The 15,854-nt window shown below is 50.5% G+C and overlaps 1 long non-coding RNA gene across 1 annotated transcript; it reads left to right on the top strand.

Moving 5' to 3' along the window:
* The first annotated feature begins 14,104 nt into the window (after positions 1 to 14,104).
* On the top strand, positions 14,105 to 14,768 carry LOC114220488 (uncharacterized). The gene is made up of 2 exons (XR_003611565.1): positions 14,105 to 14,218; positions 14,324 to 14,768. It is a non-coding gene; the product is annotated as an uncharacterized LOC114220488 (long non-coding RNA).
* The last annotated feature ends 1,086 nt before the right edge of the window (positions 14,769 to 15,854 follow it).

The raw sequence follows: 15,854 nt of genomic DNA on the forward strand, positions 1-15,854 counted from the left end.
TACCCAATAAACTTCTCTCCATGTGTTTGTTTAGATCTTTTGTGTCTTATTCTGAAAATGACCCCTTATACTCTGCCCATTTTTCCGTTCAGTTCTCTCTGTCTTGTTGATGAGTAGGAGATCCTGTTTGTTCTAGATAGGTCCATATCTGCCGGTCCTTTTGGCTTTAGAGATTGCGCTCTCTGTTCCCAATCTGTTATCTGTTCGTTATCTTTGACCGTTGTGTCTTTCGTTTTACAGAACTCCTTTATTTAAAGGGATCACAGTAATTTTGAGTCCTATGACTGTGCTTTTGAAGTTTTGAAAAGAAGTCCTTCTTTACCTCTAGTCTGTAAGGATATTACCTTAAAGCTAGTCTCTATTAATTTCATAGTTTCTATTTCAGTTAGGGCTCCACTCTATTTGCATACGAGCTTTGTAAACAGTGCTCAGGAGGGACCTGGTTTTCTTTGCCTCTGCTTACTTTACTCATTAGAGATCTTCACAACGGCTTTCTGAGGTAGAGGAGGAAACCCAAGGCAAAGAAGGTCAAAATGCTAGCCAGTGGCAGAATCCAAATCTCTGATTTTGTTTTTTTAGATGTCAAATAGCTGGACCGTGTGACAGATCTCCAGGGCCGGGAGCAATGAAGCCCAGGGCCCAGCACACAACTCAGCCAGGGCAAACATTATTGATTACTTGGTGAACAGATGAGGCCTTTGGCTGTGTCTCTTAGACTTGGTTCAATAAGAAATGCCAGTGAACCCAGGAAAGGTCACACCCAAACCCCTAGTAGGAAGCCCCTACCCATCTCTCTGAACCCCCACTAGGTAGGTCACACCAACAGCCTACCCAAAAGCAGCTTCTCCTCCCCCAATTTAGGGCTTCCTACTACCTGTCCCAGTATTTTGGGCTTGTGAACTCTAATAAATCTTAATTACTAACGTGTCACTGTTCCAAGCATTTAACATATCTGCACTCATTCACTATGCACAACAACCCTGTCAGGTGGGTATTATCATTATACACATTTTTCAGATCATAAAATCAAGGCCAGCGTTCTCACTGCTAGAAAGGAGCTAAGCAGGGATATGAACCCAGACCACCTGAGCATAGAGCCTGCACTTCAACCACTGTCATACTGTCCCTTGTGAGGTACCCTACCCTCCCGTCCAGATCACAGAGAACTATCAGAAACTATAAAACGTTGGCAACCGAGAGAGGCTCTGACTTTTGAGTGTTGTCACAGCAACGCTGCCACAGAACATTCCAACGCCCTGAATGGCCTGGACGAGGACTTAAGTCATCCCTGCTGGAGTGCAAGACCCTGCCCGTATCACTCCACGAAGAAAGCCCACCCAATTCATGAAGGCTTGCTGTATGTCCACGCTTTCTATGGAGCCCTGCTTCCCAGCCCAGCCAGACAGCGGGACACTTGTCACTGTTTGGCAGATGCTCTTAGTCCCCTTTGTGTAACCGAATCCTGGGGACTACAGTATGACTGTTCTGGGGTCTTTGTTCTTCTTTCCCATGACCTATTGTTCTCAGAGCCTTTGCTTTCTGCATGATCATCTTGTTTTTACCCCATCTTGGTTACTGCACATTATCCTCATGGCTCCCCCAACCTCGCTGGCCTGCAGCTCTCATCTCTTCTCGCTACCCCTTTCTCTCCCGTGTTCCAATGGCATCATATCCGCAGGTCCTTTCTTCGCCCTTGATTTTTCTCTAACATTTCCTCTTAAGCCCGGAGCAGAGCTGGCTCTGTGCAAGGTCATGTCACCTCCCTCCCTCCCAGCCCCCACTGACTCCTGAGTCCCCCATCCTTCATGTGGACTCAGCCACTGTGGGGCAGCCCCCTTGCTTTATCTTCTTACTGACTGTCCAGAGGACCCCCTCTGTCTGGGCAACAGTGGCTCTCCATTGTCCCTTGGCCAGATTTTAATGTGAACAACAAAATATTCTGGCTGCTTCCTGCTGAGGTTTTGACTGATTTCCCTTCTCCAGGGAAGGTGACTGGCTATGAATCTTTGTCGGTGACTCTCCTTATTCCTGGGAATAATCTCCTTTACTGAATTCTTCCAGTTAACCTTTATCACTTCAACACATTACCCCGCCCCCATGTCTTTGAGCACATTGGATTATAAACTGTCTCTCCCTCTCAGAGATTTCCTCCTCACCCTGTTTGCTCAGGCCACCTGCCCTGCCCAAAGCTCTGGAACCCCTGAGTTCCTGCTCCGTGCCGCCCTGACGGACTCGCAAGGGAAGGTTGAACAGGTTCTAGGGAGGCACTGATGCATCACTAAAGGGGCACTCGGGTTTGACGTGGGTTTCATTTAATGAGCGTAGATTATTCTCTCTCCCTCCCACAAAACCCAACCTCCCCAGCTGCTGACACCAGCCCCTCCTGACCAACTCATAACTGGGAACACGTTTTGCTGTCAGCACCTTCACATTTGCTCATTCTGTCCCTTTCCCTTCAAATTTCTCTCTCTCTTTGTTTAAAGATTTTACTTATCTATTTGTTAGAGAGAGCACAAGCAGGGGGAGCGGCAGGCAGAGGGGAGAAGCAGCCTCCCCGCAGAGCAAGGAGCCCGATACAGGATCGATCCCAGGACCCCAGGATGACCACCTGAGCTGAAGGCAGATGCTTAACCAACTGAGTCACTCAGGGGTCCCTCCCTTCAAATTTCTGACCGCATCCCCCATGGCTGAGAATGACTCCATGCCTTTCCCACCACAAGTTCTGAGGGTCTAAAGAACCCAAATGGATTCCCACCTCCCCTGAAGAGCCTTCACTACTTTCTCCTCTCTGAGTCCCCAGAGCTGTCCTGGCAATAAGAGGGCGCTCACATCCTTACCAATATTACTGGGTATTGCTAGTGAATTTTGTATTTTTCTGGGTTTTTTTTTTTTGTCTCTCTAGTAAGATCCTATGCTCCTTCAGGACAAAGGACCCCATTTTCAGAGTTTAGAGTCTAGGTGGGCAGATGGGTAATGAGTTTGGAGCCCTAACAATTAGGTGATTCAGTAAGTGGGGGATCTTGGAGCCTTCCCTCCTGCTAGTCACATGTGCCTTGTTCTGCTACTGTCCAGGCATGTGTCACAGTTTCCCCTACGAGACTGTAAACTCCTAAGGTGAGTGGGGCAGAGCATCTCCAAAAGGACCCCATCCCTCCCACCCCCAGAACTCAGCACTGTTGCAGACTGGGTGCTCACAAAGAATTATTGTATTGACTTAGAGGTCAGAAGCCACCTGCCCAGTGACCTCCAGAGCAGCAGAAGAACAAGGAAGGGGGACGGTGAGGGATTAGAAGCACTTGGGTGTCCACCTACTAGAAAGTCAGTCTTTTTATTTGCAAGACCCGGACGAGAAGCCGTAGGCAGTTAAAACTCAGACCAGGGGTATTTTGTATCTTGGCAAAGAACCTCAGGAGGAACTGGGTATTTGAGGCCATGATAGAGTGTTGACATTGGCCAAGCAGGTTAGGGCTCTTGGTTCCACCATTTGCATCTTTGCTCTCCTGCTGAAGTCAGAGTTGACTGGACTCTAGCAAAAGCAGAGGGCTGGGGACGCAGGACTCAGGAATCCCAGCAGGGCTATCCTGGGTTGGAGGGCTGCCTCCCCTGGCCCTCTTGTTCCCACTGCAAAAAATTGCATCACCACCCATTGGTGTAGTTGTTGACCATCCAAATGCATGTTGTTGTGACAAATTGCCATAAACTTAGTGGCTTTGAACCGCACAAGCTTATTATCTTACAGTTCTGGAGGTCAAGTCTAAAATGAGTCCTACAGGAGCTAGAAAGGTGTCAACAAGCCCACATTCCTTCTGGAGACTCTCAGGGAGAATCAGCTCCTTGACTTTTCTAGTTCATAGGGGCTGCCCACGTTCCTCGACCTGTAACCACATCACCCCAATTTATGCTTCTGTCTTCACATCTCCTGACTCTTGGTCTCCTGCAACTACCCCTCTCTCTTTTTTTTTTAATTTTTTTATTGTTATATTAATCGCCATACATTACATCATTAGCTTTTGATGTAGTGTTCCATGATTCATTGTTTGTGCATAACACCCAGTGCTCCACGCAGAATGTGCCCTCTTTAATACCCATCACCAGGCTAACCCATCCCCCCACCCTCCTCCCCTCTAGAACCCTCAGTTTGTTTTTCAGAGTCCATCGTCTCTCATGGTTCGTCTCCCCCTCCAACTTACTCCCCTTCATTCTTCCCCTCCTGCTATCTTCTTCTTCTTCTTTTTTTCTTAACATATATTGCATTATTTGTTTCAGAAGTACAGATCCGTGATTCAACAGTCTTGCAAAATTCACAGCGCTCACCATAGCACATACCCTCCCCAATGTCTATCACCCAGCCACCCCATCCCTCCCACACCCAACCACTCCAAGCAACCCTCAGTTTGTTTCCTGAGATTAAGAATTCCTCATATCAGTGAGGTCATATGTTACATGTCTTTCTCTGATTGACTTATTTCACTCAGCATAACACCCTCCACTTCCAACCACGTCGTTGCAAATGGCAAGATCTCATTCCTTTTGATGGCTGCATAATATTCCATTGTGTATATATACCACTTCTTCTTTATCCATTCATCTGCAACTACCCCTCTCTTATAATGGCCTTTGGGATTACATCGGACCCACCCAGATAACCCTCTGTCTCAAAATCCTCAACTTAATCATATCTGCAAGGTCTCTTTTGCTGTATAAGGTAACATACTCACAGGTCCTGGGATAAGGACCCAAATATCTTTGGGGGGGCATTATTCACCCTACCACAATGCCCCACAGAAGAACAAACATGGCAAATAGTGTTAATTACGAACTATTTCAAGCTTAGGACAGGCAATGATGTGCTAGAGATCTGTACCTACCACCAGATTCAACTTTATACCATATGTGGCTCTTATTTTTCAAGTAATAAAATATTGGAACAAAATATTGCAGATTCAGGAGAAGTCCCAGTGTAGCTCTCCCCACACATCTCCTCTCTTCAAGAGAATTCGAGCATTTTCTTAAATCTGGCATTAGCATCTGCATTCACAGCTTTCTATCTTTAGTGTCTTTTTGCTGAGCTCAAATCATTGAAATCGAAAGAGTTGCATGCACATAGGATGTGACAATCAGCTGCAGGAAGCTTCCATGACCCCACTCTGCCAACGCAGGCCACCATCCCACTCCGAGAGCATCAGGGCCAGTGTGGGGGGGAGACAGGAGGTGTGAATCCGCATGTCCTCAGGGAGAATGTGCCACCATGCAAAGGATCACTCTGGTGCATAACATGTCCCCTAAATGCAAAGAACCCCCTTGCCTGATGCTCAACGGAGAAAGGGCAATGGTTGCAATCCTGGAGGGAATGCTGGCTGAGTGGGCTCCTGGAGGACTGGTGGCGTGGCCTCCCATGTAGATCTTCACCCTGCCCCCCACTTTGGAACTTAACCCCCACCTAAGTGGCAAGCCCACGGGAAGGAACTGAGCCTGGGGGCCTTACAGGAATTAACCAGGAAGAATAGGGAGGAGTGTTTGTGTGTGTGTGTGTGTGTGTGTGTGTGTGTGTGTGTGTGTGTGTGTGTGTTTAGGGTTGGGAAGGGGACAAGGACTTAACGGGCTGAGGCAACAGCTCTTGCAGACGGTGGTCTGGGGGATGTGGTACGGCGAAAGCATTAGAAGGAGATGAGAGCCGGTGGGGACCAGACCCCACGGAGCCCTGTGTGCCATACGCCAGGTGATGGGGAAGCCAGCCTGAAGGAGGAAGTAAGGTCAATAAGCCTGAGTGGGAACTGTGGTTGTGTCACTTCTTGGCTGGTGTACCTCCTGGCAGATTACCCAGCTTCTTTGCTCCTGTTTCCTAATCTGTAAAGCCAACAGAACACTTGTCAGACTCCCGGAGAACTGAATGAGATAAGGTGTGAAAAAATTGCGTGAAGCACTCCCAAGGCCATGATCAGACTTGTGTTATTATTATAATTGCGGGCGTTCCCCCAGGGGAGAGGTAGAACAGTCTTCCCTGGGCACAGGGAGGAGAGGATTTGTAGCTCCAGGGGCCTGTGGGCAGAACCCTTTTTTGGCTGGCTCTACAGAAGGTTTCAGGAAAGCCAGAGGCGCAGCGTGTGGTGGGAACTTCCCAGCAGCCCAACCTCCCAGAAAACGAGGGGAAAAAAACCCAAACTTTCCAGAGGTCAGGGCTCCCAGGTTTCTGGGATCCCGCATACCACTGTGTAGCCTGGCACCCACCCACCTCTCTGTCCCAGCAGCAGGAAGCAAGCCGGAGGGGGCTGACGGCAGATCAGGGAGCTTAGGAACCTGAATCCTTTCCCTGTTCTGTGTTGCTCAGGTGGGATTTCCCGAGTCATCTCTGCCTCCCTCCTGCCCCTTGCCCCCCACCACCTGGCGCTAGGGCCACCGTGTGACTGTGAGCTGCTCTCAGCCCTCCAGGGTCTCGGGTTCCCATTTCCAAGGACCTGGGAAGATGGAAGCTCCCAGAATGGCATTGCTAACTGCTGTCTGTGGGCCCCTCATTGCCCTGGATGACTTGTGTTTGTGAGAAGAAGCCCAGAGACCAAGGGCCTGGGGCGAGCCGGTTCCCTATGAACACAGAATGTCCTATTCACGGATGAAGGCTCGGCACACTTGCCCTCAGGGAGCTGGGTGAGGTACAGGGACACACAAATGGTTAGTGGTAGAGTTGGGACTGCAGCCCAGTCTCTTCGATTCACTCTCCATGGCTGCGTCCACGGCCTGCCGCTGCCCCTGCCCATCACCAGTATCAGGGGGCGCTTCCTGGTGCTCTGTTCAGGGGTGGCATCTTTGATTCCTCAAATACGCAGGACTCAGGGCTAAAGCTAGGGAAGGTCCTTAGGCCCTAGAGTAGGGAGAGTATGCATCAACTGTACCCCAAGACTTCAGTGCCAGAACCTTCCCCACCAATCCCCTGCTCAAGCCCCAGGTAAAGGGACCTTCCTTTTCCCTCCACCTGATTCTCTGGCTGCTGGACACCAAAATTTGGCTCATCGTGGAAGACTGGAAAGGGAGGCCCTCTTTATAGGGAAAAACGAGAACTTTGGTCTCTAAAGTGGACACGATTTTTTTTCCCCCTAAGATTTTATTTATTTATTTGACAGAGAGAGGGAGAGCACAAAGTAGGGGGAGTGGCAGGCAGAGGGAGAAGCAGGCTCCCCGCTGAGCAGGGAGCCCGATGTGGGACTCGATCCCAGAACCCCGGGATCATGACCTGAGCCAAAGGCAGATGCTTAACTGACTGAGCCACCCTGGCGCCCCTAAAGTGGACAAGATTGATGCCACAGTAAGAAAAGTATCACAAATAACAATAATAAACCCTGACCAACAATGTCTTAAAGAAATAGTTGTTTATTTTTCTCATACAACATGACAAGGCTCTGGGCCATGGTCTTTCTGGTTCTCTTAGCCTTCTCCTCACGGTGTCAGAATGGTTGCAGCAGCCCCATATATTACATTTTTACACCATGCTCAGAAGCAGGAAACGGGATGGTGCCAGGCCGAGTTTCTTCCTTATCAGCAAGCAAAGACTGTTTTCAAGGACCCAACAGCTGAACCTTCTTCACAACATTGGCCAGAGAGGTAGTAAAGCCTTCTACAGCAAAGCCAGAAGGGGTATATTTGGCCATCCCAGGCTTTGCAGTGACAGGAAGACAGGAAGAAAGGTTTTGGGAACTACTCAGTCAGCCAAACAAAAATACCTGCCACAACTGAGCAGCTCCTGTTGCTCAAGACTGAGCAACCAGATTTGGCTGCAAAATTTATATGAGTTTCTGGTGAGGGGACCAGAGATTGACTTGCAAAGCTGAGGAAAATTCTTCTGGTTTGGAATGGAGAAGAGAGTTTAAATCTTGTGCCTCGGTGTCACAGAAAACTTCCTGGATTGAGACCTCACTTTCAGGTGGTGTTCCAGAAGTTTATTGACGTGTAAAAAACCACTCCAAAATGTAGTGGCTTAAAAAGGATAATTTATTATTATCTCTCATGGTCTAGGAGTCAACTGGGCTCAGTGGGGTAGCTCTTACTTGGGGTCTTGAGGTTGCAGTGGGGTTGGTGCCCATTTGCTGGTTTCTCTACTTAAATTTGTCTGGCTCCTGGGCTGGGACAGCTGGGGGGCCAAGCATCTCTCTTTCCGTGGGTTCTCTCCACTTGACTACCTTGGGAGTCCTTACAACATGGTGGTCTTAGGATTGTCCAACTTCTTTCAAGGCAGCTGGCTTCCCCCTAAACAAATACCCAAAGACAGTTTCCGTGAGAACCTGTGGGGCTTCTTAGGGCCTTCCCCGGGAAGGGGAACACCGCCCTCCCCTCCAAACTAGAACACTAGAACACCACTTCCACCTCGGATGGAAGGAAGACCCACCCAAACCCAAGGCTGGGGAGGGGTCACTGAAATTCACCTCTTCCCTTGAGGAAGGAAAGGACTTGCTGGCAGCCACAGTGATCGGAGGTCATTGGAGGTGACCTCAGTGTGGCTAATCTTCAGAGAGGGAGGGAGGAACAGTGAGGCCTTCGGCCAAGGCGCAGAGGGGCCCTGAAGGGAAGGAAGTAAGCAAGGAGTGACGTCAGAAGAGGGAGACATTGGTGCTGAAATGCGGACTTAGCCCCAGAGTGGCTTCTGAACACTGGGTTCTGAGAGTCTCCGACCCTGTGCCATCATCAGCAAAGGAGGTGTGGCCAAATCTCCCACAAGACTCCTGGGGGATAAAGAATTACCCTGTGTGGGAGGAGCCTAAAAACAGAGACAGAGAGGGGTCATGCGTGGCTGGGGCCAGGACGCTGATTCGTCGTCAGGAGTTGAATGCCTAGGAACTCCCTTGTGGCACCCTGTCTCTTTTAGGGTCTGCCCTTCTCTCCATCCTTTAAATCAGAGGGTGGCTAACCACAGCCCGTGGGCCAAATCCAGGCATGGGCCTGTCTTGTCCAACCTGCGCTAAGAACTCAGCAGGGATGTAAGTGGCCCTCGGGGGCCTAAATATTGACTCTGGTCCTTTACAGATAAAGGTTGAGGGCCCCTCCCTGAAACAAAGGGCGTGTATCCCACTGGTACCAAGAGAGCTGGTACCAGGTGTCGCCAAGGAGTTACTTCCTTTTTTTTTTAAAGATTTTTTATCTATTTATTTGAGAGAGAGAATGAGAGAGAGCACGAGAGGGAAGAGGGTCAGAGGGAGAAGCAGACTCCCCGCTGAGCAGAGAGCCCGACGTGGGACTCGATCCCGGGACTCCAGGATCATGACCTGAGCCGAAGGCAGTCGCTTAACCAACTGAGCCACCCAGGCGCCCGAGTTATTTCCTTTTTGATTTTCTCCCAATCCTGGCTTCTTCTGGGGACCAAGTCTCAGTTGGGGGCACGCAGGACGAATATTTGCATCTTTCCTTTATCAAGCTAGAATTGTGCAGTATATTGCTATGTTTCCATTGTATTTGTTTATCATCAATGTTCTTCATGGCTACGTTGATTTTTCACACCTTATGTAAATTTTCCTTTGAAATAAATCCATCACGTTGAAAATGAGAGAACTAGAAGTTTCTATTTAATAGAAGACAATAGAAGAAGTGTACTGACAGGGCTAATACAGTGAGGGTGGTGTGGGCATGACTGAGTTAAGATGTGGGGGACCCGGGGCTGTGCCTTGTCCTTCTTCAGGTCTCTCTTCCCAGTTTTTCCCGGTCAGGTTGTGTACTTCCAAGCCTCCTTAGACCCATTCATAATGCTGGTGGCCCCCAAGCCCGCACTGCAGGTCAGCTCTCCCTGAGCTCTGGAATGTTGCAGTTAACCACCAAAGGGGCATCTGCACATCGACCACCCAGGAGCACCTAAAATAGAATGTTTACACAAGCAAACTCCTCACAACCCCACCTCTTCCTGTGTCCCCATCTCAAGAAAAAGCATCTTTATTGAGTCGGACCTCTGTGAGTTCTCCCTTCCTCTCCACTCCCATCCTGATTCGCCTCCAAGGACTGTCCATACTCCCTAAATACTCTCTGAACCTATCCACTGGCAGACTCCAGGCCACGCAATCTCACTCCTGGATATAACCTGGATATAACCTGGATATAACCGCTGCTGTCCGCCAGTCTCGAGTAACCCTTCTCAATGTCACCATCCCCCCACCCCCACCCCTGCCTGCCCATTGCCCTTAGGATAAAGTCTGCTTGGCGTCCCTGCATGCTCTGCTCCCCACCCCCTCAGGCTCAGCTCCCACATGCTGTTCCTAGAGCTTAATGCTTAGCTGTCCTGAGACACACTGACATCTGCAGTTTGCTAAATAGGTGCTGCTTCTCTCCAACATCAGGCTCTTGCTTCTGGTGTTACCTCTTACCAGAATGTTCCCTGCACTCTGTCACCCCCGCTCACCCTGCAGGATGGAGGGCTCAGTAGGTCCACTGACTTCTGTGGGACAACTTCAGTGATCTGAGGGGCAGGCTCTGAGTTGTCCCTCCCCTTCCTGCACCGTCCAACAGATTAAAGATTTCTTTAAAAAACAGGAAAAGAAGTCAATTTATGGGACATATAAATAGGAAAAAAAAAAATGAAAAAGGCCCCCTTCTCCGCCAATCCCCGTTTCCCCACCCCTGGCCCTGGGCAGAAGGCTCTAACCAGTGCAGCCACGTGTTTCCTTCAGCGTGAGGGTGGCTTCCAGTGGACTGTGGCTCCAATCAGCTACCCAGCCCTGGACCCTGGGGGAAACCTGGCAAAATGGGGTGGGGTCTCAAAGAGTTATCTTAAGCAGATGGGTATAAATTCAACCCTGTGGCCCCTTCCATAACCGGGGCCAACCCTCCCCCACCTCCCTGATAGTTTTCCTCCATTAGAAGAGAACCCCTCCAAGCCCGGGTCTTCACGCCCTGCGATCATTTCCCACTCCCGCCCTCCCCTCCAAATGAGGCACGATGGTCATGAAGCAAGAGAGCGAGGTTCTTGTTTCACGGTGTCAAAAAATGAATCTTGCAAAGGAGAGTGAGTAAAGCAAGGACACCGAAAAAGCTCTCAGGAGAGGGGTCCCGAGCTGGTTGCCAACATGGGCCTCCACTGACAAGTCTTTTATTTAGAACAGACCACAGAGCCTGTGGCCGTTAACATTCTTGTGATGTCTTGGTTTGAGGAAGAACTGGTGATAACATCTTTAATGGCTGACCTCTTCTTTGGGGGTCTGTTTACAATGTGACTGCCGGTAAAAAAACAAAAAACGAAAAACAACCCACCTCCGACCCGCAGGGCAGGGTGGTCTGGTTTGTTCTCTTATCTCTGGGATTTCTGTGAAGCCTGATCCTGTAGCCCCTTACCCATCCCTCCCTACCCAGCCCCGCCTGTCCCTTACTCAATGAGACCCTTCAGATGTATATCAGTGGGTCATATCCTTGGGGGATGATTGCCAACCTATATGGGGGGGGCGGGTAAGAGATAAAGGAAGTTTGCAAAGGAATTTTTTTATTGTTAAAATAAAAAAAATTTTTTTTATTCCAAAGGATCCTGGGGGTCCAGCTAAGATTGCCTTTTTGCCCTTAGGAAAGTGTCAACATCCAGGCAGTTGAGTCCCTAGAGGAATGTCACTCCACCCGCCTCAAGGACTTGTCAATGGGCTGCAAGTAGTGGAAATTCAATAATGTTTCTTCTGCCTTTGTTTCCAAATCAGTTAGATCTCGGGCTCTTGAGTCAGACGGACATGGGTTCAAGTTTCTGCTCTGCCACACTCACTACATGACCATGAACAAGTTGTTTCACCGAAGCACCGAATGGGCTTATTGAGAGGAATAAATGAGATATTAGAGGTACTGCACTTAGCACAGAGTTGGGTACGTAGGAAGCAAATGTCATGCATTATTATCATCGTTCACTTTTTCTTATTTGAAAAATTGTCACTACAGTAAAATCGACTTATTTATTTATTTATTTTTAAAGATTTTACTTCTTTATTCATGAGAGACAGAGGGAGAGAGAGAGAGAGGCAGAGGGAGAAGCAGGCTCCCAAGGAGCAGGGAGCCCGATGCGGGACTCAATCCCAGGACACTGGGATCGTGACCTGAGCTGAAGGCAGACGCTTAACGACTGAGCCACCCAGGTGCCCTAAAATTGACTTTTTAAAAAAAGATTTAATTTATTGATTTGAGAAAGAGTGAAAGCGAGAGAGATCATGGAGGGAGAGGGAGAAGCAGACGCCCCGCTGAGCAGGGAGCCCGATGTGGGGCTCGATCCCAGGACCCCGGGATCCTGACCTGAGCTGAAGTCAGACGCTTAACCAACCGAGCCACCCAGGTGCCCCTAAAATTGACTTTCTCCCTGGGTGTACAACTTGAATTTTAGCACATGTACAGATTCATGTAACTGTCCCCATAATCAGAATACACGACAATTCCATTACCCCTCCTCCCCAAAACTCCCGCCTGTTATGCCTTTCCTTTCGCCACTCACGACCCCTGACAACCACTAGCCTTTTCTCCAACCCTAGAGTTTTGGCCTCAAGAATGTCATATAAAGGCGCCTGGGCGGCTCGGTCGGTTAAATGTCCGACTCTTGATTTCGGCTCAGGTCATGATCCCAGGATCATGAGATCGAGTCCCACGACTCGGCCATGCTCCATGGCCAGCATGGAGCCTGCTTAACATTCGCTCTCTCCTTCTGCCCCTCCCCCACCTCCAAAAAAAAAAAGAAAGTCAGATAAATGGGATCTGACAGTATATAACCTTTGGAGACTGGCTGATTCATTCAGTGTAAGGCCTTTGTGATTTGTGTATCAATAGCTCCTTCCTTCCACTGTCCAGGAGTAGACACATGCTGAAAACTGCTTCCTCGCTTTTCACCCCAACTGACTGTCCACGCCAGGTAGACACAAAGAGATACTACAAGGTCTTGGCCTAGAAGTCACTCTCCCTGGGGAAGCTGGCGGCCCCCATCCTTTGTGTCAGCTGCCTTTCCCATCAGGCCCCCATAAGCCCTCCTGAAAGAAAAGGCTTTGAGTCCAACTATATGGTTTTTTTTTTTTAAAGATTTTATTTATTTATTTGACAGAGAGAGACACAGCGAGAGAGGGAACACAAGCAGGGGGAGTGGGAGAGGGAGAAGCAGGCTTCCCGCAGAGCAGGGAGCCCGATGCAGGGCTCAATCCCAGGACCCTGGGATCATGACCCGAGCCGAAGGCAGTCGATCAACCAACTGAGCCACCCAGGGGCCCCCCAACTATATGGTTTGAGGGAAAGAAAAATCTTTGGTCCCCTCGGTGGTAGCAAACAGAAGACCCAAGGGGCTGACAGCTGGCGTCTGGGGGAGCAGCACTGAGCCTGGATCCCTGTGGGCTCCAGGACCCGCGGCGTGCTGCCATCTGGTCGGGCAGAGTTGGGGAGCCCGTTCTCCTGTACCCCCCACGTACCAGTCACAGGACAGAACAGGCTGGTGCCCGTGAGTAGGAAGAAAAAATTCAGAGGGCAAGGGAGACATGGAGCAGGAGAGACAGACCGTTTGTGGCCTGAATGACATCTTTCTTTGCGCTATTTTCTTCCTCCAGATGGGTTTGCAGCCACAGCCCAGCCGCAGCCTTGGCTCTCGTTCAGGCTTAGCGTCTATGGGCGCGTCCTTTCTCAGTACTGTTAGAGAACGGGGGTGACGCCGGCCTCCCAGTTGTCCTAGGAACGTCTTTTTTGCCTTTTGTCTGTCCTTCTGTCCATTCCCGGGCATCCTAGGGCTGGGCCCTCGGGCAATGGCACATTAGACAAAAGACAGGGAGGAAGGAGCAGGGGAGAGAAGGAGAGAGTCTGACCCTCTTTGCTTTGTAAGTGCAAAGTCTGTGGCCGGGCCTTTCCAAAGCCTCTCAGACCCTGAGGGGACACATGGTGGCAGTGGCACTAATAAGGGGCTCAGTTCTGCTGTCCGCGGGGGGACTAGTGAGCATTGGCTCGGGGCAGAGAGGCTCGCTCTGGGTCCCAGGGCAAAGCGAGCGGCAGGGGTGGCTCTGGCTAGCTGACCCGGGTGGCCAGCTCTCACTTCCTCTGGAAGTCCCACGCACCTGACCTCTGAGGCTGCTTCCCTGTGTGTGTGTGTGTGTGTGTGTGTGTGTGTGTGTGTGTGTGTGTGTGTGTGTGTTTCCCCAGGGAGTTTCCGTTCATGGGTTTTCTGAGCAGCGGGTCAATGTCGTAAGAGGACAAAGTGAGAGCTTTCCGACCAGGGAGAGCAACAAGGCTAACACACAGAAACACAAAACTCCGACTCCAGGTGAGTGCATTAGAAAACACGTACTATCCCCTGCGCCTGCCCTTGGCAACAGGGAAATCTGGGTGCTGCCTTGGGTTCTAATCCCAACTGTGAATGTTGTCATAGCTGTCCCCTTCTCCAGAGAGTTGCCGCGGTGGACAGGAGCCACCTAGTCGTGACACCCCACGGGGGGCGACCTGCAGTGAGGACGGTGTGGCTCAGGGCTACGGAGGCCCGTCCCCTTGTCATCTTGTGTCAGGGTGGACCAGCTCTGTGCCACCACCCCTGCTCCAGAACTCCAAGAGAATCGAGCTGTGATCGGACCTGAGCCGAAACAGCCTTGCCCCATCCTGCTTCCCTCTCTTGCCAGTTGTCATCCCGAGAGCTCCCGCCCAACGTGCCCTGTGCACAAAAACCTCCAGCTCAGATTCTGCTTCTAAGGAACTCAACCCAACCAGCAAGTGGGGCCAACACAAGGCAGGGTTAAGGGCACCCTGCTTGTGCTAGAAGAGTTTGGAGCTTGTGGACTGACCAAATAAATAGAAGGAAGCCTGGTTCCTTCAACCCGTTCCCACCTGTGTCCCTTTACTTTTAAGGTCCAGCAAGTCGGGCGCCTGGGTGGCTCAGTTGGTTGGGCGACTGCCTTCGGCTCAGGTCATGATCCTGGAGTCCCGGGATGGAGTCCCACGTCGGGCTCCCTGCTCAGCGGGGAGTCTGCTTCTCCCTCTGACCCTCTTCCCTCTCGTGCTCTCTATCTCTCATTCTCTCTCTCTCTCAAATAAATAAAAAATAAATAAAATTCAGCAAGTCAAAGGGGCCCACCCCATTTTTTCCAGCATGGGGCTCCTGGTTCCAGCGCCACAGAGAAAAATTTCCAATGACTTTGCTCCCGGGGCTAGATGTGTTTTGGTTTAGACAGAGAGCAGTGGCAGGTATGGGTCCTGCTGCCCCAGATGCGCCTCTGTCGGGGACAGTCCCTTGGCCTAACCCCAGCCTCCCCGTTGGTGAGGGCACTCAGAGGGACAGGGGGCCGTGGGATGCCTTTTTCCTCATGTGATCAGCCCCTTAAGAGGCACAAGAAGAAGAAAGCCAGTGGAAAGAAAAGGCATCTCCGCCCTGCATTTCCATGTCTTTCTCCAAACCACCTTCTTCCTTTCTCCTTCAACCCAAGTACCACCCACTGCTTCCGCAGCTACGGAGTGAACACCCACCAGGTGCCAGGCGCTGTTCCAGGCACCGTTCCAGGCACTGGGATATGGCGGTGATCGCTACGGAGCGGCCTGGCTCTCAGGGAGCTCATGTTCCTGTTAGTGGAGGTTGGAGAATATAAGTCAGCATATTAAACAGAAAATAATATTAACAATTATAAAGAAGAAAGAGTAGTGGCATAGAGAGAGACCGAGTCCTAGGGGGATGGGCCACTTTGGATAGAGGTCAGGGAAGCTCTCTAGGAGCTGACGCTTTAGCTGAGCCATCAGTACCAAGAAGCCAGCCCAGCAAAGATCTGGGGCAAAAGTCCCCTGGCAGAGGGAACAGCATATACGCAAGTCCTGGGGAACAGTGAATATGCCCAAACTGGGAGATCCAGGGAGATCTCTGGGGAGTCTCTTGGAGCGGGGGTGGAACCAGATGGACCTTTCCTCGCAGGGATCACAAT

This window comes from Eumetopias jubatus, unplaced genomic scaffold, assembly GCF_037043125.1.
Source record: "Eumetopias jubatus isolate StellerSeaLion01/CBP00866 unplaced genomic scaffold, mEumJub1_p1.0 scaffold_13, whole genome shotgun sequence".
Taxonomy (NCBI): Eukaryota; Metazoa; Chordata; class Mammalia; order Carnivora; family Otariidae; genus Eumetopias; species Eumetopias jubatus.